Source organism: Spermophilus citellus, assembly GCF_964194105.1.
Source record: "Spermophilus citellus genome assembly, chromosome: 17".
In the NCBI taxonomy this organism is placed as follows: Eukaryota; Metazoa; Chordata; class Mammalia; order Rodentia; family Sciuridae; genus Spermophilus; species Spermophilus citellus.
The window spans coordinates 19513800-19539196 of NC_138199.1; positions in this window are offsets into that span (position 1 = coordinate 19513800).

A 25397-nucleotide genomic window follows, 5' to 3' on the forward strand; every position below is an offset into this window, starting at 1 on the left:
AACTCTCTGAACTTGGGATCCAGGAAGCCAGGCACCCAGAGCCAGTCCCAGTCCCAGTCCCAGTGGGCTCACTTGTTTGGATTTACCAAGGACAGAGTCAGTCTTTCTTGGTACCCACTGAGGTGAGGATTGCCAAATGCCAGGAAAGCTCTGCAGAGGGGCCTTTCCTGAGAAAGCAGGTAGTGGCTCACCGCTGGCTCCTGACAACTTCACAGAGTTGGCCAAGGAGGCCAGATGTGAGACAGGACAGGCCCTTTCGGGGGAACATAGTATGGCCCACCAGTCAGACGACACTCCGGGTAGTCACAGACCAACTTGGAAGGAGGTGCCTTTGTGGGTGTGGGTGTGAGTTTGTGGTTTTGTCTCATGTTCTGAGAATAGGTAGGAAAGGCGGTTTGTTTGGGTTGGAGTGGACTGTTTCTAGTAAGGCTTTTGACAAGGCGAGTGTTTCTATGTTTGTGTATCCCACTGTGTCCCTGGTTGTAGACATTAGAAAAGAGAATGCATCAATGGATGTGTCCTGTCTAGTAGAAAGCTTCCCAGCATTCATCCTGCCCAATTTATGAATGGACTGCGGCTTGCCTTATGGATGGGCAACGCCTACTATCTTCCTAAGTTCCTGTTTTCTTCCTGAATTCTGGCCACTCTCCAGAATAGGCTCATGGTTTTGTGTCCAAGATATGTACCACCTCCAAGCTCGGTGACATGGCCATGTACTGGATAGTTGAAAGAAATGGTGAGCATCTCAGAAAACTCAGATATCAGTGTGATCAGTAAAGTCTCCCTAGAGAAACCCTGCTTTGGGCCTTTGGCTTACCTATCCTTTTGTGGCCCTGAATGTCAGGAAGGCCTTTGCCTCAGGGCACCCCTTTGTGAAGCCTGAAGAAAACAGTTTTCAAATGGAAATGAATGGGCATCACCTGTGGCTCTTTGCTTAATTGCTTTGCAAAGGGATGTGTCTGAATCAGCCTCTTGGCCCTGTGTGAGGCTGTGGCTTACATTGTCAGCACCTGATGGATCCAAAGAAAGATCCCATGCGTGCATCCAAGGCCAAATTGGCACAAAAGCAGTCATCCTGGATGAGGTCTCTCGCCTTCCTCTGTAAGGTTCCTGACCTCCATCAAGTGAGAATAGGGATCCTTTGTGTCAAATGAGTCCTTCAAAGCCATGCAGAGGCTAGCCCATAGGTGCTTGGGTTTTCTCATGACTCCAGTTCACACAAAGAATCTATACCCGGCAGTCAGTAGGCCTCCAATTGGAGAAGTAGAGCAGTATTAAAGGCAGGCCTATTTGATCACTCCAGGTCCAAAGGAAGGGTGTCCAGGCCACCCTGACATTAGGCAAATGAGAGGCAAGGGAGCTTATTGTGGACACTGTCTTGGGCTGTGCCCCTCATGGAAACCTCCAGCCAGAGGTCATGATGAGTGTCTGTATGGAAGAAGATGAGGGCCATGTGGCAGTGTTTTGGTTTGAATTGTGGTGTGGCAGTGGGAAGAGATGACTGGGTCCACCTGGGCTTGAACTCTGGTGTGATTCCCCTTGGAGACTGAGTTCTGGAACTGACCTCAGAGAAGTATTGCCGTGAATTGTGTCGGGATGTTAGGAGGCCACGCATGAGAGTCGCCCTTGGAAACTGAGATCTAGGCCCAGGCTGGCTTTCCACAGAGCACTGGGAATCTCAGCCCGGATATCACATGATTTTATTCTTAAAGACCTGGCAGCCATCGTGGAGAGTCCAAACACACGTGGACCTCACATTGTAGACCTCAATGGGCCTGGCTTCCTGTGACCTTTTGGCCACTCCTTGGGAAGCCTTGTTTGTGAGAGTTCTCCAGAGCTTTCGTTGAAATGAGCTTCCTCACCATTTAATGGTTCCTGAAGGAATGGAAACCCACAGTGCCTCCAACTTCATCCTTTAAAAATGGCTAGCTAGATAAATACCATGACATTTTTGAAATTCCCATGACCAGGTGGCACTGGAGAACCTTTGGATGTCCTGTTGCTGATCATGAGTGTACCAGACAGTGCCTTGATTGACTGGGTTTCATGAAAATGGTGTAGAACAGAGATGCCAGTGAGTTGGGGCCTGCTGAGTAGTGGGCCTAGAGCAGTGGTGTGCAGGTGTGTGATAGAACATCTGTGGTGGGGCCATGTGGATCTGCCATTGGCTTCCAAATGGCTTGTGACTGACATGGTGCAGCGAGCAGACCCTTCTATGTAAAGGCATCTTGTTATATGGAGAGGTTTCAGGGCAATGTTCAGAATCAGGTTGCTATGGTCAAGGGGGCAAGCTCTGTGGGATAGAAGCCTGGCTGGTGCATTCTCCTAGGACCTTGACCCACCACACGTGACAGAACTCCCTCCAGCACTGTGTCCCAGTTGAACTCCTTGTATTTCCTGAAGCAAATTCCAAACTCCCAGTGCAGCAGCAAGAAACACCACGAAAAGTGGAGGATGACCAAATGGCTTCACAGTCCACACAGGGAGACACTTAGGCCCCAGTGGCCACAGTTTACCTGCAAAGAGAGAATTCAGCACTTCTGCCTCATGTTCATTGGAAAATCAGAAACCATGTCCTCCAGGTCACATAGATGCAGACCTGGTTTGATGGTCTCACTACAAAGGAAGCTAAAGCTCCTGACAACAACATATATTTCAAGTGCCCAACCTCAGAAGCAGTTTCTCACGAAGTCTTTAGGCCAGCAGAGCTCCACGTTTGTGGAGTGTTTACCCTGTCCCTTACTCATGGAAAGTAGTCTACCACCTCCAAGGTTGTGAACTCCTGAGCATTTTCCATTCCACATATGTATTCACAGCATTTCTAACTCTTCTCCTCAAATTGTGTCTTACTTATTGTGAAGGTAATGTCAAGGCAATGTTCTGGATGAGAGTGGGAAGATTTTTTTGTAGCACATATTGGCCTACACATTGGATTCATTTTCCTATTTTCCGTTCGAAATACTGAATCCCTGACACTAACCCATACCCTACTAGATTGTGACTACGAATACTAATATGATGGAGAAAAATAACTCAAACAGAATAGAAATACAGGCAGTTCAGAGGAGGCCTGGTGTATAGTTGGACTGGCCTTTGGCATTATAAAGGGTAGGTGTTATAAATCTAGTCCAATTTAGTAGAAATAGTTCTCCATGTGTTTTGAATGTTAACAAATATGTGAATTCCTGTCTCCCTTTCTCTGTAGCCTATTCAGCAACATGCATTTTTACATGCACATATAGAATCCTACCTCCTATCCCACGTCCATTCTTGTGAGGTGGCTGACTTGGCAGATACAAACTGTGAGAAGAGATCACTCCTCCTAAACGCTGTTGGAACTGAAAATTCAACCTCCAGGTGAGCTTCCCACATGAACAACATGATACATAAATACATGTTCAGTAAAATAAATATTTTTGGATCTGTGGATGATAAATATTTCATGATGAATTTCGATTGGCATATATATTTCTACTCTTTAATGTCTGTGTTTGTGTGTGTGTTTTTCTTTTGTGTATATATATATATATATATATATATATATATATATATATATATATACACACACACACACACACACACATACACACACTCTCCAGATTTTTCAAAATATGAAATGTATGTGTCATATTATATACTCCCTAAATTCATTCATGTTCATATATGTGGATTTATAATCAACTTTTCACAAGATTATTCTCAGAAATAGTCATCCACCTGAAATACATATTTGTTTCCTAGTGCTGAAATCCTAATATTTCTACAGTAACTGACCCAGTTTAACATGAATGCAAGTAGATTCCTATGGGACATGATGTGTATTTTGACGTTCATTTTTATTCAACACTGGTACATTACTATTTCTTCAGTTGATGCACATCATAGGATATGTATTTCATCCTCAAGTTCACAAATTTCTAGGCATTCATTTCCCTTTCAATCACTTCCTGCTTCAGAACACATGTATTCCTCCACGTTTCTTGACTGGTCTTTTCATGAGACTTCTTTCCAAACACATTCTTTTCCATTTCCATAATCCCTTGTGAAGCAAAACTCACACCCCCTTCATGGTAAACCATAACCCCAATATCACCATTAGATGTATAACTGGTTAGAATGAATGGTTGTGTATCAATATTAGATTTCCTATATATTTTCAGATATCAATGCAATCCATTATTTAAATTGGAACCTGTTATACTATTTATTCACAGTATGGTCTATTCATGCATTATCTCTATATTCATAGACCCAGGGTACACCTATTTGTACCCCCAAAGGCTAATTTATATGTCTTCAACATATTACTCCCAGAAATGGTGGAAGAAACACTCATGTCACCTGATCTACATATACATTTTATCACAGTGATATTCTGGACACAAAATGCAAAGGTCACACTTATGATTGCACCAACGCCTCATTGGAAAGTGAGCATGGATTACTAAAAACATCCTTGTCCAGGTTGCCTAATGCTCTCAAATGTCAATGCTATTGGTGACTACACATTTGTTTCTTCCTAAGATGATATATTCAACCTCAACCCTGTTGAAAATGTCTAATCCACTCACTCACTTTATACTTTGCCTGATTTCCTAATGTCTCTATTGATATCTGCTTTCCTACATATGTTCCCCAGTTCATCATTGTGACTGACTCTTCACATGTGCTGACGTTTACATTCACTCTCTAACCGACACCCTATTGCTAAAGAACTTTTGGTCCAAATTGCATACTCACTCTTCTTCCAAAACTTACCAACTATCTTCCTAATCCTACCTACTATCCCTTTTTGACTGGATGTTCTCTTCTACATTCAATCATCCAAGGTACAAGGTCCTATGCCATTGTGTACCGATTTATCTGAGACATCTGTGCAGAAAGTCATTCAAAGCTAAGTATCCCAATCAAGGGCCCAATGCCCTTCTGGCCTTCAAATCTTACTTGGATTTCTGTTTTCATACATATATTTCACCTATATATTATTATAAATATCCCAGGTTCCCAATACCATTCTTCATCCAGCAGAGTGATTCCTAAGCCACATCAAACAGGTTCTTAACCCTAACCATACACTGTTCCCTCAATCTAACTTTACAGAAGAGCAGGGACAGAGTGGGTCTTACAATACAGGAATGTGGGGGATCTTCCACCTGCTGAGAACCTCAAAGGTCCATGCAGAAATGATCCCTGGAGAAGATGTAGGCAGCTATGAAGGACCTGAGAGAGCAGAAGTCATCTTCCATGGCAAACAACCTGGTCAGGATGAAGGGATGTGTCTGAATGAGCCTCTCTCTTCTTAATGTAGACAAGATGGACCAAAGCAGGCCTGTGTGGAGAGCTGTTCCTTGGTGCCTATGGTTGATATTCCATTCTAACTTGTGAAAGTGTCACAGGAAGGAGGGGCAGCCTCCATCTCATGGGAGCCTTGGAAGCAACTGTTAGGACACAGTGGTTGCCAAGGCAGTGACCTCATTCAGTTCCTGAAGGAAGTGACCTCACCTCACTTCCTTGGTGATGGAACTCTCTGAACTTGGGATCCAGGAAGCCAGGCACCCAGAGCCAGTCCCAGTCCCAGTCCCAGTGGGCTCACTTGTTTGGATTTACCAAGGACAGAGTCAGTCTTTCTTGGTACCCACTGAGGTGAGGATTGCCAAATGCCAGGAAAGCTCTGCAGAGGGGCCTTTCCTGAGAAAGCAGGTAGTGGCTCACCGCTGGCTCCTGACAACTTCACAGAGTTGGCCAAGGAGGCCAGATGTGAGACAGGACAGGCCCTTTCGGGGGAACATAGTATGGCCCACCAGTCAGACGACACTCCGGGTAGTCACAGACCAACTTGGAAGGAGGTGCCTTTGTGGGTGTGGGTGTGAGTTTGTGGTTTTGTCTCATGTTCTGAGAATAGGTAGGAAAGGCGGTTTGTTTGGTTTGGAGTGGACTGTTTCTAGTAAGGCTTTTGACAAGGCGAGTGTTTCTATGTTTGTGTATCCCACTGTGTCCCTGGTTGTAGACATTAGAAAAGAGAATGCATCAATGGATGTGTCCTGTCTAGTAGAAAGCTTCCCAGCATTCATCCTGCCCAATTTATGAATGGACTGCGGCTTGCCTTATGGATGGGCAACGCCTACTATCTTCCTAAGTTCCTGTTTTCTTCCTGAATTCTGGCCACTCTCCAGAATAGGCTCATGGTTTTGTGTCCAAGATATGTACCACCTCCAAGCTCGGTGACATGGCCATGTACTGGATAGTTGAAAGAAATGGTGAGCATCTCAGAAAACTCAGATATCAGTGTGATCAGTAAAGTCTCCCTAGAGAAACCCTGCTTTGGGCCTTTGGCTTACCTATCCTTTTGTGGCCCTGAATGTCAGGAAGGCCTTTGCCTCAGGGCACCCCTTTGTGAAGCCTGAAGAAAACAGTTTTCAAATGGAAATGAATGGGCATCACCTGTGGCTCTTTGCTTAATTGCTTTGCAAAGGGATGTGTCTGAATCAGCCTCTTGGCCCTGTGTGAGGCTGTGGCTTACATTGTCAGCACCTGATGGATCCAAAGAAAGATCCCATGCGTGCATCCAAGGCCAAATTGGCACAAAAGCAGTCATCCTGGATGAGGTCTCTCGCCTTCCTCTGTAAGGTTCCTGACCTCCATCAAGTGAGAATAGGGATCCTTTGTGTCAAATGAGTCCTTCAAAGCCATGCAGAGGCTAGCCCATAGGTGCTTGGGTTTTCTCATGACTCCAGTTCACACAAAGAATCTATACCCGGCAGTCAGTAGGCCTCCAATTGGAGAAGTAGAGCAGTATTAAAGGCAGGCCTATTTGATCACTCCAGGTCCAAAGGAAGGGTGTCCAGGCCACCCTGACATTAGGCAAATGAGAGGCAAGGGAGCTTATTGTGGACACTGTCTTGGGCTGTGCCCCTCATGGAAACCTCCAGCCAGAGGTCATGATGAGTGTCTGTATGGAAGAAGATGAGGGCCATGTGGCAGTGTTTTGGTTTGAATTGTGGTGTGGCAGTGGGAAGAGATGACTGGGTCCACCTGGGCTTGAACTCTGGTGTGATTCCCCTTGGAGACTGAGTTCTGGAACTGACCTCAGAGAAGTATTGCCGTGAATTGTGTCGGGATGTTAGGAGGCCACGCATGAGAGTCGCCCTTGGAAACTGAGATCTAGGCCCAGGCTGGCTTTCCACAGAGCACTGGGAATCTCAGCCCGGATATCACATGATTTTATTCTTAAAGACCTGGCAGCCATCGTGGAGAGTCCAAACACACGTGGACCTCACATTGTAGACCTCAATGGGCCTGGCTTCCTGTGACCTTTTGGCCACTCCTTGGGAAGCCTTGTTTGTGAGAGTTCTCCAGAGCTTTCGTTGAAATGAGCTTCCTCACCATTTAATGGTTCCTGAAGGAATGGAAACCCACAGTGCCTCCAACTTCATCCTTTAAAAATGGCTAGCTAGATAAATACCATGACATTTTTGAAATTCCCATGACCAGGTGGCACTGGAGAACCTTTGGATGTCCTGTTGCTGATCATGAGTGTACCAGACAGTGCCTTGATTGACTGGGTTTCATGAAAATGGTGTAGAACAGAGATGCCAGTGAGTTGGGGCCTGCTGAGTAGTGGGCCTAGAGCAGTGGTGTGCAGGTGTGTGATAGAACATCTGTGGTGGGGCCATGTGGATCTGCCATTGGCTTCCAAATGGCTTGTGACTGACATGGTGCAGCGAGCAGACCCTTCTATGTAAAGGCATCTTGTTATATGGAGAGGTTTCAGGGCAATGTTCAGAATCAGGTTGCTATGGTCAAGGGGGCAAGCTCTGTGGGATAGAAGCCTGGCTGGTGCATTCTCCTAGGACCTTGACCCACCACACGTGACAGAACTCCCTCCAGCACTGTGTCCCAGTTGAACTCCTTGTATTTCCTGAAGCAAATTCCAAACTCCCAGTGCAGCAGCAAGAAACACCACGAAAAGTGGAGGATGACCAAATGGCTTCACAGTCCACACAGGGAGACACTTAGACCCCAGTGGCCACAGTTTACCTGCAAAGAGAGAATTCAGCACTTCTGCCTCATGTTCATTGGAAAATCAGAAACCATGTCCTCCAGGTCACATAGATGCAGACCTGGTTTGATGGTCTCACTACAAAGGAAGCTAAAGCTCCTGACAACAACATATATTTCAAGTGCCCAACCTCAGAATCAGTTTCTCACGAAGTCTTTAGGCCAGCAGAGCTCCACGTTTGTGGAGTGTTTACCCTGTCCCTTACTCATGGAAAGTAGTCTACCACCTCCAAGGTTGTGAACTCCTGAGCATTTTCCATTCCACATATGTATTCACAGCATTTCTAACTCTTCTCCTCAAATTGTGTCTTACTTATTGTGAAGGTAATGTCAAGGCAATGTTCTGGATGAGAGTGGGAAGATTTTTTTGTAGCACATATTGGCCTACACATTGGATTCATTTTCCTATTTTCCGTTCGAAATACTGAATCCCTGACACTAACCCATACCCTACTAGATTGTGACTACGAATACTAATATGATGGAGAAAAATAACTCAAACAGAATAGAAATACAGGCAGTTCAGAGGAGGCCTGGTGTATAGTTGGACTGGCCTTTGGCATTATAAAGGGTAGGTGTTATAAATCTAGTCCAATTTAGTAGAAATAGTTCTCCATGTGTTTTGAATGTTAACAAATATGTGAATTCCTGTCTCCCTTTCTCTGTAGCCTATTCAGCAACATGCATTTTTACATGCACATATAGAATCCTACCTCCTATCCCACGTCCATTCTTGTGAGGTGGCTGACTTGGCAGATACAAACTGTGAGAAGAGATCACTCCTCCTAAACGCTGTTGGAACTGAAAATTCAACCTCCAGGTGAGCTTCCCACATGAACAACATGATACATAAATACATGTTCAGTAAAATAAATATTTTTGGATCTGTGGATGATAAATATTTCATGATGAATTTCGATTGGCATATATATTTCTACTCTTTAATGTCTGTGTTTGTGTGTGTGTTTTTCTTTTGTATATATATATATATATATATATATATATATATATATATATATATACATATACACACACACACACACACATACACACACTCTCCAGATTTTTCAAAATATGAAATGTATGTGTCATATTATATACTCCCTAAATTCATTCATGTTCATATATGTGGATTTATAATCAACTTTTCACAAGATTATTCTCAGAAATAGTCATCCACCTGAAATACATATTTGTTTCCTAGTGCTGAAATCCTAATATTTCTACAGTAACTGACCCAGTTTAACATGAATGCAAGTAGATTCCTATGGGACATGATGTGTATTTTGACGTTCATTTTTATTCAACACTGGTACATTACTATTTCTTCAGTTGATGCACATCATAGGATATGTATTTCATCCTCAAGTTCACAAATTTCTAGGCATTCATTTCCCTTTCAATCACTTCCTGCTTCAGAACACATGTATTCCTCCACGTTTCTTGACTGGTCTTTTCATGAGACTTCTTTCCAAACACATTCTTTTCCATTTCCATAATCCCTTGTGAAGCAAAACTCACACCCCCTTCATGGTAAACCATAACCCCAATATCACCATTAGATGTATAACTGGTTAGAATGAATGGTTGTGTATCAATATTAGATTTCCTATATATTTTCAGATATCAATGCAATCCATTATTTAAATTGGAACCTGTTATACTATTTATTCACAGTATGGTCTATTCATGCATTATCTCTATATTCATAGACCCAGGGTACACCTATTTGTACCCCCAAAGGCTAATTTATATGTCTTCAACATATTACTCCCAGAAATGGTGGAAGAAACACTCATGTCACCTGATCTACATATACATTTTATCACAGTGATATTCTGGACACAAAATGCAAAGGTCACACTTATGATTGCACCAACGCCTCATTGGAAAGTGAGCATGGATTACTAAAAACATCCTTGTCCAGGTTGCCTAATGCTCTCAAATGTCAATGCTATTGGTGACTACACATTTGTTTCTTCCTAAGATGATATATTCAACCTCAACCCTGTTGAAAATGTCTAATCCACTCACTCACTTTATACTTTGCCTGATTTCCTAATGTCTCTATTGATATCTGCTTTCCTACATATGTTCCCCAGTTCATCATTGTGACTGACTCTTCACATGTGCTGACGTTTACATTCACTCTCTAACCGACACCCTATTGCTAAAGAACTTTTGGTCCAAATTGCATACTCACTCTTCTTCCAAAACTTACCAACTATCTTCCTAATCCTACCTACTATCCCTTTTTGACTGGATGTTCTCTTCTACATTCAATCATCCAAGGTACAAGGTCCTATGCCATTGTGTACCGATTTATCTGAGACATCTGTGCAGAAAGTCATTCAAAGCTAAGTATCCCAATCAAGGGCCCAATGCCCTTCTGGCCTTCAAATCTTACTTGGATTTCTGTTTTCATACATATATTTCACCTATATATTATTATAAATATCCCAGGTTCCCAATACCATTCTTCATCCAGCAGAGTGATTCCTAAGCCACATCAAACAGGTTCTTAACCCTAACCATACACTGTTCCCTCAATCTAACTTTACAGAAGAGCAGGGACAGAGTGGGTCTTACAATACAGGAATGTGGGGGATCTTCCACCTGCTGAGAACCTCAAAGGTCCATGCAGAAATGATCCCTGGAGAAGATGTAGGCAGCTATGAAGGACCTGAGAGAGCAGAAGTCATCTTCCATGGCAAACAACCTGGTCAGGATGAAGGGATGTGTCTGAATGAGCCTCTCTCTTCTTAATGTAGACAAGATGGACCAAAGCAGGCCTGTGTGGAGAGCTGTTCCTTGGTGCCTATGGTTGATATTCCATTCTAACTTGTGAAAGTGTCACAGGAAGGAGGGGCAGCCTCCATCTCATGGGAGCCTTGGAAGCAACTGTTAGGACACAGTGGTTGCCAAGGCAGTGACCTCATTCAGTTCCTGAAGGAAGTGACCTCACCTCACTTCCTTGGTGATGGAACTCTCTGAACTTGGGATCCAGGAAGCCAGGCACCCAGAGCCAGTCCCAGTCCCAGTCCCAGTGGGCTCACTTGTTTGGATTTACCAAGGACAGAGTCAGTCTTTCTTGGTACCCACTGAGGTGAGGATTGCCAAATGCCAGGAAAGCTCTGCAGAGGGGCCTTTCCTGAGAAAGCAGGTAGTGGCTCACCGCTGGCTCCTGACAACTTCACAGAGTTGGCCAAGGAGGCCAGATGTGAGACAGGACAGGCCCTTTCGGGGGAACATAGTATGGCCCACCAGTCAGACGACACTCCGGGTAGTCACAGACCAACTTGGAAGGAGGTGCCTTTGTGGGTGTGGGTGTGAGTTTGTGGTTTTGTCTCATGTTCTGAGAATAGGTAGGAAAGGCGGTTTGTTTGGGTTGGAGTGGACTGTTTCTAGTAAGGCTTTTGACAAGGCGAGTGTTTCTATGTTTGTGTATCCCACTGTGTCCCTGGTTGTAGACATTAGAAAAGAGAATGCATCAATGGATGTGTCCTGTCTAGTAGAAAGCTTCCCAGCATTCATCCTGCCCAATTTATGAATGGACTGCGGCTTGCCTTATGGATGGGCAACGCCTACTATCTTCCTAAGTTCCTGTTTTCTTCCTGAATTCTGGCCACTCTCCAGAATAGGCTCATGGTTTTGTGTCCAAGATATGTACCACCTCCAAGCTCGGTGACATGGCCATGTACTGGATAGTTGAAAGAAATGGTGAGCATCTCAGAAAACTCAGATATCAGTGTGATCAGTAAAGTCTCCCTAGAGAAACCCTGCTTTGGGCCTTTGGCTTACCTATCCTTTTGTGGCCCTGAATGTCAGGAAGGCCTTTGCCTCAGGGCACCCCTTTGTGAAGCCTGAAGAAAACAGTTTTCAAATGGAAATGAATGGGCATCACCTGTGGCTCTTTGCTTAATTGCTTTGCAAAGGGATGTGTCTGAATCAGCCTCTTGGCCCTGTGTGAGGCTGTGGCTTACATTGTCAGCACCTGATGGATCCAAAGAAAGATCCCATGCGTGCATCCAAGGCCAAATTGGCACAAAAGCAGTCATCCTGGATGAGGTCTCTCGCCTTCCTCTGTAAGGTTCCTGACCTCCATCAAGTGAGAATAGGGATCCTTTGTGTCAAATGAGTCCTTCAAAGCCATGCAGAGGCTAGCCCATAGGTGCTTGGGTTTTCTCATGACTCCAGTTCACACAAAGAATCTATACCCGGCAGTCAGTAGGCCTCCAATTGGAGAAGTAGAGCAGTATTAAAGGCAGGCCTATTTGATCACTCCAGGTCCAAAGGAAGGGTGTCCAGGCCACCCTGACATTAGGCAAATGAGAGGCAAGGGAGCTTATTGTGGACACTGTCTTGGGCTGTGCCCCTCATGGAAACCTCCAGCCAGAGGTCATGATGAGTGTCTGTATGGAAGAAGATGAGGGCCATGTGGCAGTGTTTTGGTTTGAATTGTGGTGTGGCAGTGGGAAGAGATGACTGGGTCCACCTGGGCTTGAACTCTGGTGTGATTCCCCTTGGAGACTGAGTTCTGGAACTGACCTCAGAGAAGTATTGCCGTGAATTGTGTCGGGATGTTAGGAGGCCACGCATGAGAGTCGCCCTTGGAAACTGAGATCTAGGCCCAGGCTGGCTTTCCACAGAGCACTGGGAATCTCAGCCCGGATATCACATGATTTTATTCTTAAAGACCTGGCAGCCATCGTGGAGAGTCCAAACACACGTGGACCTCACATTGTAGACCTCAATGGGCCTGGCTTCCTGTGACCTTTTGGCCACTCCTTGGGAAGCCTTGTTTGTGAGAGTTCTCCAGAGCTTTCGTTGAAATGAGCTTCCTCACCATTTAATGGTTCCTGAAGGAATGGAAACCCACAGTGCCTCCAACTTCATCCTTTAAAAATGGCTAGCTAGATAAATACCATGACATTTTTGAAATTCCCATGACCAGGTGGCACTGGAGAACCTTTGGATGTCCTGTTGCTGATCATGAGTGTACCAGACAGTGCCTTGATTGACTGGGTTTCATGAAAATGGTGTAGAACAGAGATGCCAGTGAGTTGGGGCCTGCTGAGTAGTGGGCCTAGAGCAGTGGTGTGCAGGTGTGTGATAGAACATCTGTGGTGGGGCCATGTGGATCTGCCATTGGCTTCCAAATGGCTTGTGACTGACATGGTGCAGCGAGCAGACCCTTCTATGTAAAGGCATCTTGTTATATGGAGAGGTTTCAGGGCAATGTTCAGAATCAGGTTGCTATGGTCAAGGGGGCAAGCTCTGTGGGATAGAAGCCTGGCTGGTGCATTCTCCTAGGACCTTGACCCACCACACGTGACAGAACTCCCTCCAGCACTGTGTCCCAGTTGAACTCCTTGTATTTCCTGAAGCAAATTCCAAACTCCCAGTGCAGCAGCAAGAAACACCACGAAAAGTGGAGGATGACCAAATGGCTTCACAGTCCACACAGGGAGACACTTAGACCCCAGTGGCCACAGTTTACCTGCAAAGAGAGAATTCAGCACTTCTGCCTCATGTTCATTGGAAAATCAGAAACCATGTCCTCCAGGTCACATAGATGCAGACCTGGTTTGATGGTCTCACTACAAAGGAAGCTAAAGCTCCTGACAACAACATATATTTCAAGTGCCCAACCTCAGAAGCAGTTTCTCACGAAGTCTTTAGGCCAGCAGAGCTCCACGTTTGTGGAGTGTTTACCCTGTCCCTTACTCATGGAAAGTAGTCTACCACCTCCAAGGTTGTGAACTCCTGAGCATTTTCCATTCCACATATGTATTCACAGCATTTCTAACTCTTCTCCTCAAATTGTGTCTTACTTATTGTGAAGGTAATGTCAAGGCAATGTTCTGGATGAGAGTGGGAAGATTTTTTTGTAGCACATATTGGCCTACACATTGGATTCATTTTCCTATTTTCCGTTCGAAATACTGAATCCCTGACACTAACCCATACCCTACTAGATTGTGACTACGAATACTAATATGATGGAGAAAAATAACTCAAACAGAATAGAAATACAGGCAGTTCAGAGGAGGCCTGGTGTATAGTTGGACTGGCCTTTGGCATTATAAAGGGTAGGTGTTATAAATCTAGTCCAATTTAGTAGAAATAGTTCTCCATGTGTTTTGAATGTTAACAAATATGTGAATTCCTGTCTCCCTTTCTCTGTAGCCTATTCAGCAACATGCATTTTTACATGCACATATAGAATCCTACCTCCTATCCCACGTCCATTCTTGTGAGGTGGCTGACTTGGCAGATACAAACTGTGAGAAGAGATCACTCCTCCTAAACGCTGTTGGAACTGAAAATTCAACCTCCAGGTGAGCTTCCCACATGAACAACATGATACATAAATACATGTTCAGTAAAATAAATATTTTTGGATCTGTGGATGATAAATATTTCATGATGAATTTCGATTGGCATATATATTTCTACTCTTTAATGTCTGTGTTTGTGTGTGTGTTTTTCTTTTGTGTATATATATATATATATATATATATATATATATATATATATATATATATACACATACACACACACACACACACACATACACACACTCTCCAGATTTTTCAAAATATGAAATGTATGTGTCATATTATATACTCCCTAAATTCATTCATGTTCATATATGTGGATTTATAATCAACTTTTCACAAGATTATTCTCAGAAATAGTCATCCACCTGAAATACATATTTGTTTCCTAGTGCTGAAATCCTAATATTTCTACAGTAACTGACCCAGTTTAACATGAATGCAAGTAGATTCCTATGGGACATGATGTGTATTTTGACGTTCATTTTTATTCAACACTGGTACATTACTATTTCTTCAGTTGATGCACATCATAGGATATGTATTTCATCCTCAAGTTCACAAATTTCTAGGCATTCATTTCCCTTTCAATCACTTCCTGCTTCAGAACACATGTATTCCTCCACGTTTCTTGACTGGTCTTTTCATGAGACTTCTTTCCAAACACATTCTTTTCCATTTCCATAATCCCTTGTGAAGCAAAACTCACACCCCCTTCATGGTAAACCATAACCCCAATATCACCATTAGATGTATAACTGGTTAGAATGAATGGTTGTGTATCAATATTAGATTTCCTATATATTTTCAGATATCAATGCAATCCATTATTTAAATTGGAACCTGTTATACTATTTATTCACAGTATGGTCTATTCATGCATTATCTCTATATTCATAGACCCAGGGTACACCTATTTGTACCCCCAAAGGCTAATTTATATGTCTTCAACATATTACTCCCAGAAATGGTGGAAGAAACACTCATGTCACCTGATCTACATATACATTTTATCACAGTGATATTCTGGACACAAAATGCAAAGGTCACACTTATGATTGCACCAACGCCTCATTGGAAAGTGAGCATGGATTACTAAAAACATCCTTGTCCAGGTTGCCTAATGCTCTCAAATGTCAATGCTATTGGTGACTACACATTTGTTTCTTCCTAAGATGATATATTCAACCTCAACCCTGTTGAAAATGTCTAATCCACTCACTCACTTTATACTTTGCCTGATTTCCTAATGTCTCTATTGATATCTGCTTTCCTACATATGTTCCCCAGTTCATCATTGTGACTGACTCTTCACATGTGCTGACGTTTACATTCACTCTCTAACCGACACCCTATTGCTAAAGAACTTTTGGTCCAAATTGCATACTCACTCTTCTTCCAAAACTTACCAACTATCTTCCTAATCCTACCTACTATCCCTTTTTGACTGGATGTTCTCTTCTACATTCAATCATCCAAGGTACAAGGTCCTATGCCATTGTGTACCGATTTATCTGAGACATCTGTGCAGAAAGTCATTCAAAGCTAAGTATCCCAATCAAGGGCCCAATGCCCTTCTGGCCTTCAAATCTTACTTGGATTTCTGTTTTCATACATATATTTCACCTATATATTATTATAAATATCCCAGGTTCCCAATACCATTCTTCATCCAGCAGAGTGATTCCTAAGCCACATCAAACAGGTTCTTAACCCTAACCATACACTGTTCCCTCAATCTAACTTTACAGAAGAGCAGGGACAGAGTGGGTCTTACAATACAGGAATGTGGGGGATCTTCCACCTGCTGAGAACCTCAAAGGTCCATGCAGAAATGATCCCTGGAGAAGATGTAGGCAGCTATGAAGGACCTGAGAGAGCAGAAGTCATCTTCCATGGCAAACAACCTGGTCAGGATGAAGGGATGTGTCTGAATGAGCCTCTCTCTTCTTAATGTAGACAAGATGGACCAAAGCAGGCCTGTGTGGAGAGCTGTTCCTTGGTGCCTATGGTTGATATTCCATTCTAACTTGTGAAAGTGTCACAGGAAGGAGGGGCAGCCTCCATCTCATGGGAGCCTTGGAAGCAACTGTTAGGACACAGTGGTTGCCAAGGCAGTGACCTCATTCAGTTCCTGAAGGAAGTGACCTCACCTCACTTCCTTGGTGATGGAACTCTCTGAACTTGGGATCCAGGAAGCCAGGCACCCAGAGCCAGTCCCAGTCCCAGTCCCAGTGGGCTCACTTGTTTGGATTTACCAAGGACAGAGTCAGTCTTTCTTGGTACCCACTGAGGTGAGGATTGCCAAATGCCAGGAAAGCTCTGCAGAGGGGCCTTTCCTGAGAAAGCAGGTAGTGGCTCACCGCTGGCTCCTGACAACTTCACAGAGTTGGCCAAGGAGGCCAGATGTGAGACAGGACAGGCCCTTTCGGGGGAACATAGTATGGCCCACCAGTCAGACGACACTCCGGGTAGTCACAGACCAACTTGGAAGGAGGTGCCTTTGTGGGTGTGGGTGTGAGTTTGTGGTTTTGTCTCATGTTCTGAGAATAGGTAGGAAAGGCGGTTTGTTTGGGTTGGAGTGGACTGTTTCTAGTAAGGCTTTTGACAAGGCGAGTGTTTCTATGTTTGTGTATCCCACTGTGTCCCTGGTTGTAGACATTAGAAAAGAGAATGCATCAATGGATGTGTCCTGTCTAGTAGAAAGCTTCCCAGCATTCATCCTGCCCAATTTATGAATGGACTGCGGCTTGCCTTATGGATGGGCAACGCCTACTATCTTCCTAAGTTCCTGTTTTCTTCCTGAATTCTGGCCACTCTCCAGAATAGGCTCATGGTTTTGTGTCCAAGATATGTACCACCTCCAAGCTCGGTGACATGGCCATGTACTGGATAGTTGAAAGAAATGGTGAGCATCTCAGAAAACTCAGATATCAGTGTGATCAGTAAAGTCTCCCTAGAGAAACCCTGCTTTGGGCCTTTGGCTTACCTATCCTTTTGTGGCCCTGAATGTCAGGAAGGCCTTTGCCTCAGGGCACCCCTTTGTGAAGCCTGAAGAAAACAGTTTTCAAATGGAAATGAATGGGCATCACCTGTGGCTCTTTGCTTAATTGCTTTGCAAAGGGATGTGTCTGAATCAGCCTCTTGGCCCTGTGTGAGGCTGTGGCTTACATTGTCAGCACCTGATGGATCCAAAGAAAGATCCCATGCGTGCATCCAAGGCCAAATTGGCACAAAAGCAGTCATCCTGGATGAGGTCTCTCGCCTTCCTCTGTAAGGTTCCTGACCTCCATCAAGTGAGAATAGGGATCCTTTGTGTCAAATGAGTCCTTCAAAGCCATGCAGAGGCTAGCCCATAGGTGCTTGGGTTTTCTCATGACTCCAGTTCACACAAAGAATCTATACCCGGCAGTCAGTAGGCCTCCAATTGGAGAAGTAGAGCAGTATTAAAGGCAGGCCTATTTGATCACTCCAGGTCCAAAGGAAGGGTGTCCAGGCCACCCTGACATTAGGCAAATGAGAGGCAAGGGAGCTTATTGTGGACACTGTCTTGGGCTGTGCCCCTCATGGAAACCTCCAGCCAGAGGTCATGATGAGTGTCTGTATGGAAGAAGATGAGGGCCATGTGGCAGTGTTTTGGTTTGAATTGTGGTGTGGCAGTGGGAAGAGATGACTGGGTCCACCTGGGCTTGAACTCTGGTGTGATTCCCCTTGGAGACTGAGTTCTGGAACTGACCTCAGAGAAGTATTGCCGTGAATTGTGTCGGGATGTTAGGAGGCCACGCATGAGAGTCGCCCTTGGAAACTGAGATCTAGGCCCAGGCTGGCTTTCCACAGAGCACTGGGAATCTCAGCCCGGATATCACATGATTTTATTCTTAAAGACCTGGCAGCCATCGTGGAGAGTCCAAACACACGTGGACCTCACATTGTAGACCTCAATGGGCCTGGCTTCCTGTGACCTTTTGGCCACTCCTTGGGAAGCCTTGTTTGTGAGAGTTCTCCAGAGCTTTCGTTGAAATGAGCTTCCTCACCATTTAATGGTTCCTGAAGGAATGGAAACCCACAGTGCCTCCAACTTCATCCTTTAAAAATGGCTAGCTAGATAAATACCATGACATTTTTGAAATTCCCATGACCAGGTGGCACTGGAGAACCTTTGGATGTCCTGTTGCTGATCATGAGTGTACCAGACAGTGCCTTGATTGACTGGGTTTCATGAAAATGGTGTAGAACAGAGATGCCAGTGAGTTGGGGCCTGCTGAGTAGTGGGCCTAGAGCAGTGGTGTGCAGGTGTGTGATAGAACATCTGTGGTGGGGCCATGTGGATCTGCCATTGGCTTCCAAATGGCTTGTGACTGACATGGTGCAGCGAGCAGACCCTTCTATGTAAAGGCATCTTGTTATATGGAGAGGTTTCAGGGCAATGTTCAGAATCAGGTTGCTATGGTCAAGGGGGCAAGCTCTGTGGGATAGAAGCCTGGCTGGTGCATTCTCCTAGGACCTTGACCCACCACACGTGACAGAACTCCCTCCAGCACTGTGTCCCAGTTGAACTCCTTGTATTTCCTGAAGCAAATTCCAAACTCCCAGTGCAGCAGCAAGAAACACCACGAAAAGTGGAGGATGACCAAATGGCTTCACAGTCCACACAGGGAGACACTTAGACCCCAGTGGCCACAGTTTACCTGCAAAGAGAGAATTCAGCACTTCTGCCTCATGTTCATTGGAAAATCAGAAACCATGTCCTCCAGGTCACATAGATGCAGACCTGGTTTGATGGTCTCACTACAAAGGAAGCTAAAGCTCCTGACAACAACATATATTTCAAGTGCCCAACCTCAGAAGCAGTTTCTCACGAAGTCTTTAGGCCAGCAGAGCTCCACGTTTGTGGAGTGTTTACCCTGTCCCTTACTCATGGAAAGTAGTCTACCACCTCCAAGGTTGTGAACTCCTGAGCATTTTCCATTCCACATATGTATTCACAGCATTTCTAACTCTTCTCCTCAAATTGTGTCTTACTTATTGTGAAGGTAATGTCAAGGCAATGTTCTGGATGAGAGTGGGAAGATTTTTTTGTAGCACATATTGGCCTACACATTGGATTCATTTTCCTATTTTCCGTTCGAAATACTGAATCCCTGACACTAACCCATACCCTACTAGATTGTGACTACGAATACTAATATGATGGAGAAAAATAACTCAAACAGAATAGAAATACAGGCAGTTCAGAGGAGGCCTGGTGTATAGTTGGACTGGCCTTTGGCATTATAAAGGGTAGGTGTTATAAATCTAGTCCAATTTAGTAGAAATAGTTCTCCATGTGTTTTGAATGTTAACAAATATGTGAATTCCTGTCTCCCTTTCTCTGTAGCCTATTCAGCAACATGCATTTTTACATGCACATATAGAATCCTACCTCCTATCCCACGTCCATTCTTGTGAGGTGGCTGACTTGGCAGATACAAACTGTGAGAAGAGATCACTCCTCCTAAACGCTGTTGGAACTGAAAATTCAACCTCCAGGTGAGCTTCCCACATGAACAACATGATACATAAATACATGTTCAGTAAAATAAATATTTTTGGATCTGTGGATGATAAATATTTCATGATGAATTTCGATTGGCATATATATTTCTACTCTTTAATGTCTGTGTTTGTGTGTGTGTTTTTCTTTTGTGTATATATATATATATATATATATATATATATATATACATACACACACACACACACACACATACACACACTCTCCAGATTTTTCAAAATATGAAATGTATGTGTCATATTATATACTCCCTAAATTCATTCATGTTCATATATGTGGATTTATAATCAACTTTTCACAAGATTATTCTCAGAAATAGTCATCCACCTGAAATACATATTTGTTTCCTAGTGCTGAAATCCTAATATTTCTACAGTAACTGACCCAGTTTAACATGAATGCAAGTAGATTCCTATGGGACATGATGTGTATTTTGACGTTCATTTTTATTCAACACTGGTACATTACTATTTCTTCAGTTGATGCACATCATAGGATATGTATTTCATCCTCAAGTTCACAAATTTCTAGGCATTCATTTCCCTTTCAATCACTTCCTGCTTCAGAACACATGTATTCCTCCACGTTTCTTGACTGGTCTTTTCATGAGACTTCTTTCCAAACACATTCTTTTCCATTTCCATAATCCCTTGTGAAGCAAAACTCACACCCCCTTCATGGTAAACCATAACCCCAATATCACCATTAGATGTATAACTGGTTAGAATGAATGGTTGTGTATCAATATTAGATTTCCTATATATTTTCAGATATCAATGCAATCCATTATTTAAATTGGAACCTGTTATACTATTTATTCACAGTATGGTCTATTCATGCATTATCTCTATATTCATAGACCCAGGGTACACCTATTTGTACCCCCAAAGGCTAATTTATATGTCTTCAACATATTACTCCCAGAAATGGTGGAAGAAACACTCATGTCACCTGATCTACATATACATTTTATCACAGTGATATTCTGGACACAAAATGCAAAGGTCACACTTATGATTGCACCAACGCCTCATTGGAAAGTGAGCATGGATTACTAAAAACATCCTTGTCCAGGTTGCCTAATGCTCTCAAATGTCAATGCTATTGGTGACTACACATTTGTTTCTTCCTAAGATGATATATTCAACCTCAACCCTGTTGAAAATGTCTAATCCACTCACTCACTTTATACTTTGCCTGATTTCCTAATGTCTCTATTGATATCTGCTTTCCTACATATGTTCCCCAGTTCATCATTGTGACTGACTCTTCACATGTGCTGACGTTTACATTCACTCTCTAACCGACACCCTATTGCTAAAGAACTTTTGGTCCAAATTGCATACTCACTCTTCTTCCAAAACTTACCAACTATCTTCCTAATCCTACCTACTATCCCTTTTTGACTGGATGTTCTCTTCTACATTCAATCATCCAAGGTACAAGGTCCTATGCCATTGTGTACCGATTTATCTGAGACATCTGTGCAGAAAGTCATTCAAAGCTAAGTATCCCAATCAAGGGCCCAATGCCCTTCTGGCCTTCAAATCTTACTTGGATTTCTGTTTTCATACATATATTTCACCTATATATTATTATAAATATCCCAGGTTCCCAATACCATTCTTCATCCAGCAGAGTGATTCCTAAGCCACATCAAACAGGTTCTTAACCCTAACCATACACTGTTCCCTCAATCTAACTTTACAGAAGAGCAGGGACAGAGTGGGTCTTACAATACAGGAATGTGGGGGATCTTCCACCTGCTGAGAACCTCAAAGGTCCATGCAGAAATGATCCCTGGAGAAGATGTAGGCAGCTATGAAGGACCTGAGAGAGCAGAAGTCATCTTCCATGGCAAACAACCTGGTCAGGATGAAGGGATGTGTCTGAATGAGCCTCTCTCTTCTTAATGTAGACAAGATGGACCAAAGCAGGCCTGTGTGGAGAGCTGTTCCTTGGTGCCTATGGTTGATATTCCATTCTAACTTGTGAAAGTGTCACAGGAAGGAGGGGCAGCCTCCATCTCATGGGAGCCTTGGAAGCAACTGTTAGGACACAGTGGTTGCCAAGGCAGTGACCTCATTCAGTTCCTGAAGGAAGTGACCTCACCTCACTTCCTTGGTGATGGAACTCTCTGAACTTGGGATCCAGGAAGCCAGGCACCCAGAGCCAGTCCCAGTCCCAGTCCCAGTGGGCTCACTTGTTTGGATTTACCAAGGACAGAGTCAGTCTTTCTTGGTACCCACTGAGGTGAGGATTGCCAAATGCCAGGAAAGCTCTGCAGAGGGGCCTTTCCTGAGAAAGCAGGTAGTGGCTCACCGCTGGCTCCTGACAACTTCACAGAGTTGGCCAAGGAGGCCAGATGTGAGACAGGACAGGCCCTTTCGGGGGAACATAGTATGGCCCACCAGTCAGACGACACTCCGGGTAGTCACAGACCAACTTGGAAGGAGGTGCCTTTGTGGGTGTGGGTGTGAGTTTGTGGTTTTGTCTCATGTTCTGAGAATAGGTAGGAAAGGCGGTTTGTTTGGGTTGGAGTGGACTGTTTCTAGTAAGGCTTTTGACAAGGCGAGTGTTTCTATGTTTGTGTATCCCACTGTGTCCCTGGTTGTAGACATTAGAAAAGAGAATGCATCAATGGATGTGTCCTGTCTAGTAGAAAGCTTCCCAGCATTCATCCTGCCCAATTTATGAATGGACTGCGGCTTGCCTTATGGATGGGCAACGCCTACTATCTTCCTAAGTTCCTGTTTTCTTCCTGAATTCTGGCCACTCTCCAGAATAGGCTCATGGTTTTGTGTCCAAGATATGTACCACCTCCAAGCTCGGTGACATGGCCATGTACTGGATAGTTGAAAGAAATGGTGAGCATCTCAGAAAACTCAGATATCAGTGTGATCAGTAAAGTCTCCCTAGAGAAACCCTGCTTTGGGCCTTTGGCTTACCTATCCTTTTGTGGCCCTGAATGTCAGGAAGGCCTTTGCCTCAGGGCACCCCTTTGTGAAGCCTGAAGAAAACAGTTTTCAAATGGAAATGAATGGGCATCACCTGTGGCTCTTTGCTTAATTGCTTTGCAAAGGGATGTGTCTGAATCAGCCTCTTGGCCCTGTGTGAGGCTGTGGCTTACATTGTCAGCACCTGGTGGATCCAAAGAAAGATCCCATGCGTGCATCCAAGGCCAAATTGGCACAAAAGCAGTCATCCTGGATGAGGTCTCTCGCCTTCCTCTGTAAGGTTCCTGACCTCCATCAAGTGAGAATAGGGATCCTTTGTGTCAAATGAGTCCTTCAAAGCCATGCAGAGGCTAGCCCATAGGTGCTTGGGTTTTCTCATGACTCCAGTTCACACAAAGAATCTATACCCGGCAGTCAGTAGGCCTCCAATTGGAGAAGTAGAGCAGTATTAAAGGCAGGCCTATTTGATCACTCCAGGTCCAAAGGAAGGGTGTCCAGGCCACCCTGACATTAGGCAAATGAGAGGCAAGGGAGCTTATTGTGGACACTGTCTTGGGCTGTGCCCCTCATGGAAACCTCCAGCCAGAGGTCATGATGAGTGTCTGTATGGAAGAAGATGAGGGCCATGTGGCAGTGTTTTGGTTTGAATTGTGGTGTGGCAGTGGGAAGAGATGACTGGGTCCACCTGGGCTTGAACTCTGGTGTGATTCCCCTTGGAGACTGAGTTCTGGAACTGACCTCAGAGAAGTATTGCCGTGAATTGTGTCGGGATGTTAGGAGGCCACGCATGAGAGTCGCCCTTGGAAACTGAGATCTAGGCCCAGGCTGGCTTTCCACAGAGCACTGGGAATCTCAGCCCGGATATCACATGATTTTATTCTTAAAGACCTGGCAGCCATCGTGGAGAGTCCAAACACACGTGGACCTCACATTGTAGACCTCAATGGGCCTGGCTTCCTGTGACCTTTTGGCCACTCCTTGGGAAGCCTTGTTTGTGAGAGTTCTCCAGAGCTTTCGTTGAAATGAGCTTCCTCACCATTTAATGGTTCCTGAAGGAATGGAAACCCACAGTGCCTCCAACTTCATCCTTTAAAAATGGCTAGCTAGATAAATACCATGACATTTTTGAAATTCCCATGACCAGGTGGCACTGGAGAACCTTTGGATGTCCTGTTGCTGATCATGAGTGTACCAGACAGTGCCTTGATTGACTGGGTTTCATGAAAATGGTGTAGAACAGAGATGCCAGTGAGTTGGGGCCTGCTGAGTAGTGGGCCTAGAGCAGTGGTGTGCAGGTGTGTGATAGAACATCTGTGGTGGGGCCATGTGGATCTGCCATTGGCTTCCAAATGGCTTGTGACTGACATGGTGCAGCGAGCAGACCCTTCTATGTAAAGGCATCTTGTTATATGGAGAGGTTTCAGGGCAATGTTCAGAATCAGGTTGCTATGGTCAAGGGGGCAAGCTCTGTGGGATAGAAGCCTGGCTGGTGCATTCTCCTAGGACCTTGACCCACCACACGTGACAGAACTCCCTCCAGCACTGTGTCCCAGTTGAACTCCTTGTATTTCCTGAAGCAAATTCCAAACTCCCAGTGCAGCAGCAAGAAACACCACGAAAAGTGGAGGATGACCAAATGGCTTCACAGTCCACACAGGGAGACACTTAGACCCCAGTGGCCACAGTTTACCTGCAAAGAGAGAATTCAGCACTTCTGCCTCATGTTCATTGGAAAATCAGAAACCATGTCCTCCAGGTCACATAGATGCAGACCTGGTTTGATGGTCTCACTACAAAGGAAGCTAAAGCTCCTGACAACAACATATATTTCAAGTGCCCAACCTCAGAAGCAGTTTCTCACGAAGTCTTTAGGCCAGCAGAGCTCCACGTTTGTGGAGTGTTTACCCTGTCCCTTACTCATGGAAAGTAGTCTACCACCTCCAAGGTTGTGAACTCCTGAGCATTTTCCATTCCACATATGTATTCACAGCATTTCTAACTCTTCTCCTCAAATTGTGTCTTACTTATTGTGAAGGTAATGTCAAGGCAATGTTCTGGATGAGAGTGGGAAGATTTTTTGTAGCACATATTGGCCTACACATTGGATTCATTTTCCTATTTTCCGTTCGAAATACTGAATCCCTGACACTAACCCATACCCTACTAGATTGTGACTACGAATACTAATATGATGGAGAAAAATAACTCAAACAGAATAGAAATACAGGCAGTTCAGAGGAGGCCTGGTGTATAGTTGGACTGGCCTTTGGCATTATAAAGGGTAGGTGTTATAAATCTAGTCCAATTTAGTAGAAATAGTTCTCCATGTGTTTTGAATGTTAACAAATATGTGAATTCCTGTCTCCCTTTCTCTGTAGCCTATTCAGCAACATGCATTTTTACATGCACATATAGAATCCTACCTCCTATCCCACGTCCATTCTTGTGAGGTGGCTGACTTGGCAGATACAAACTGTGAGAAGAGAT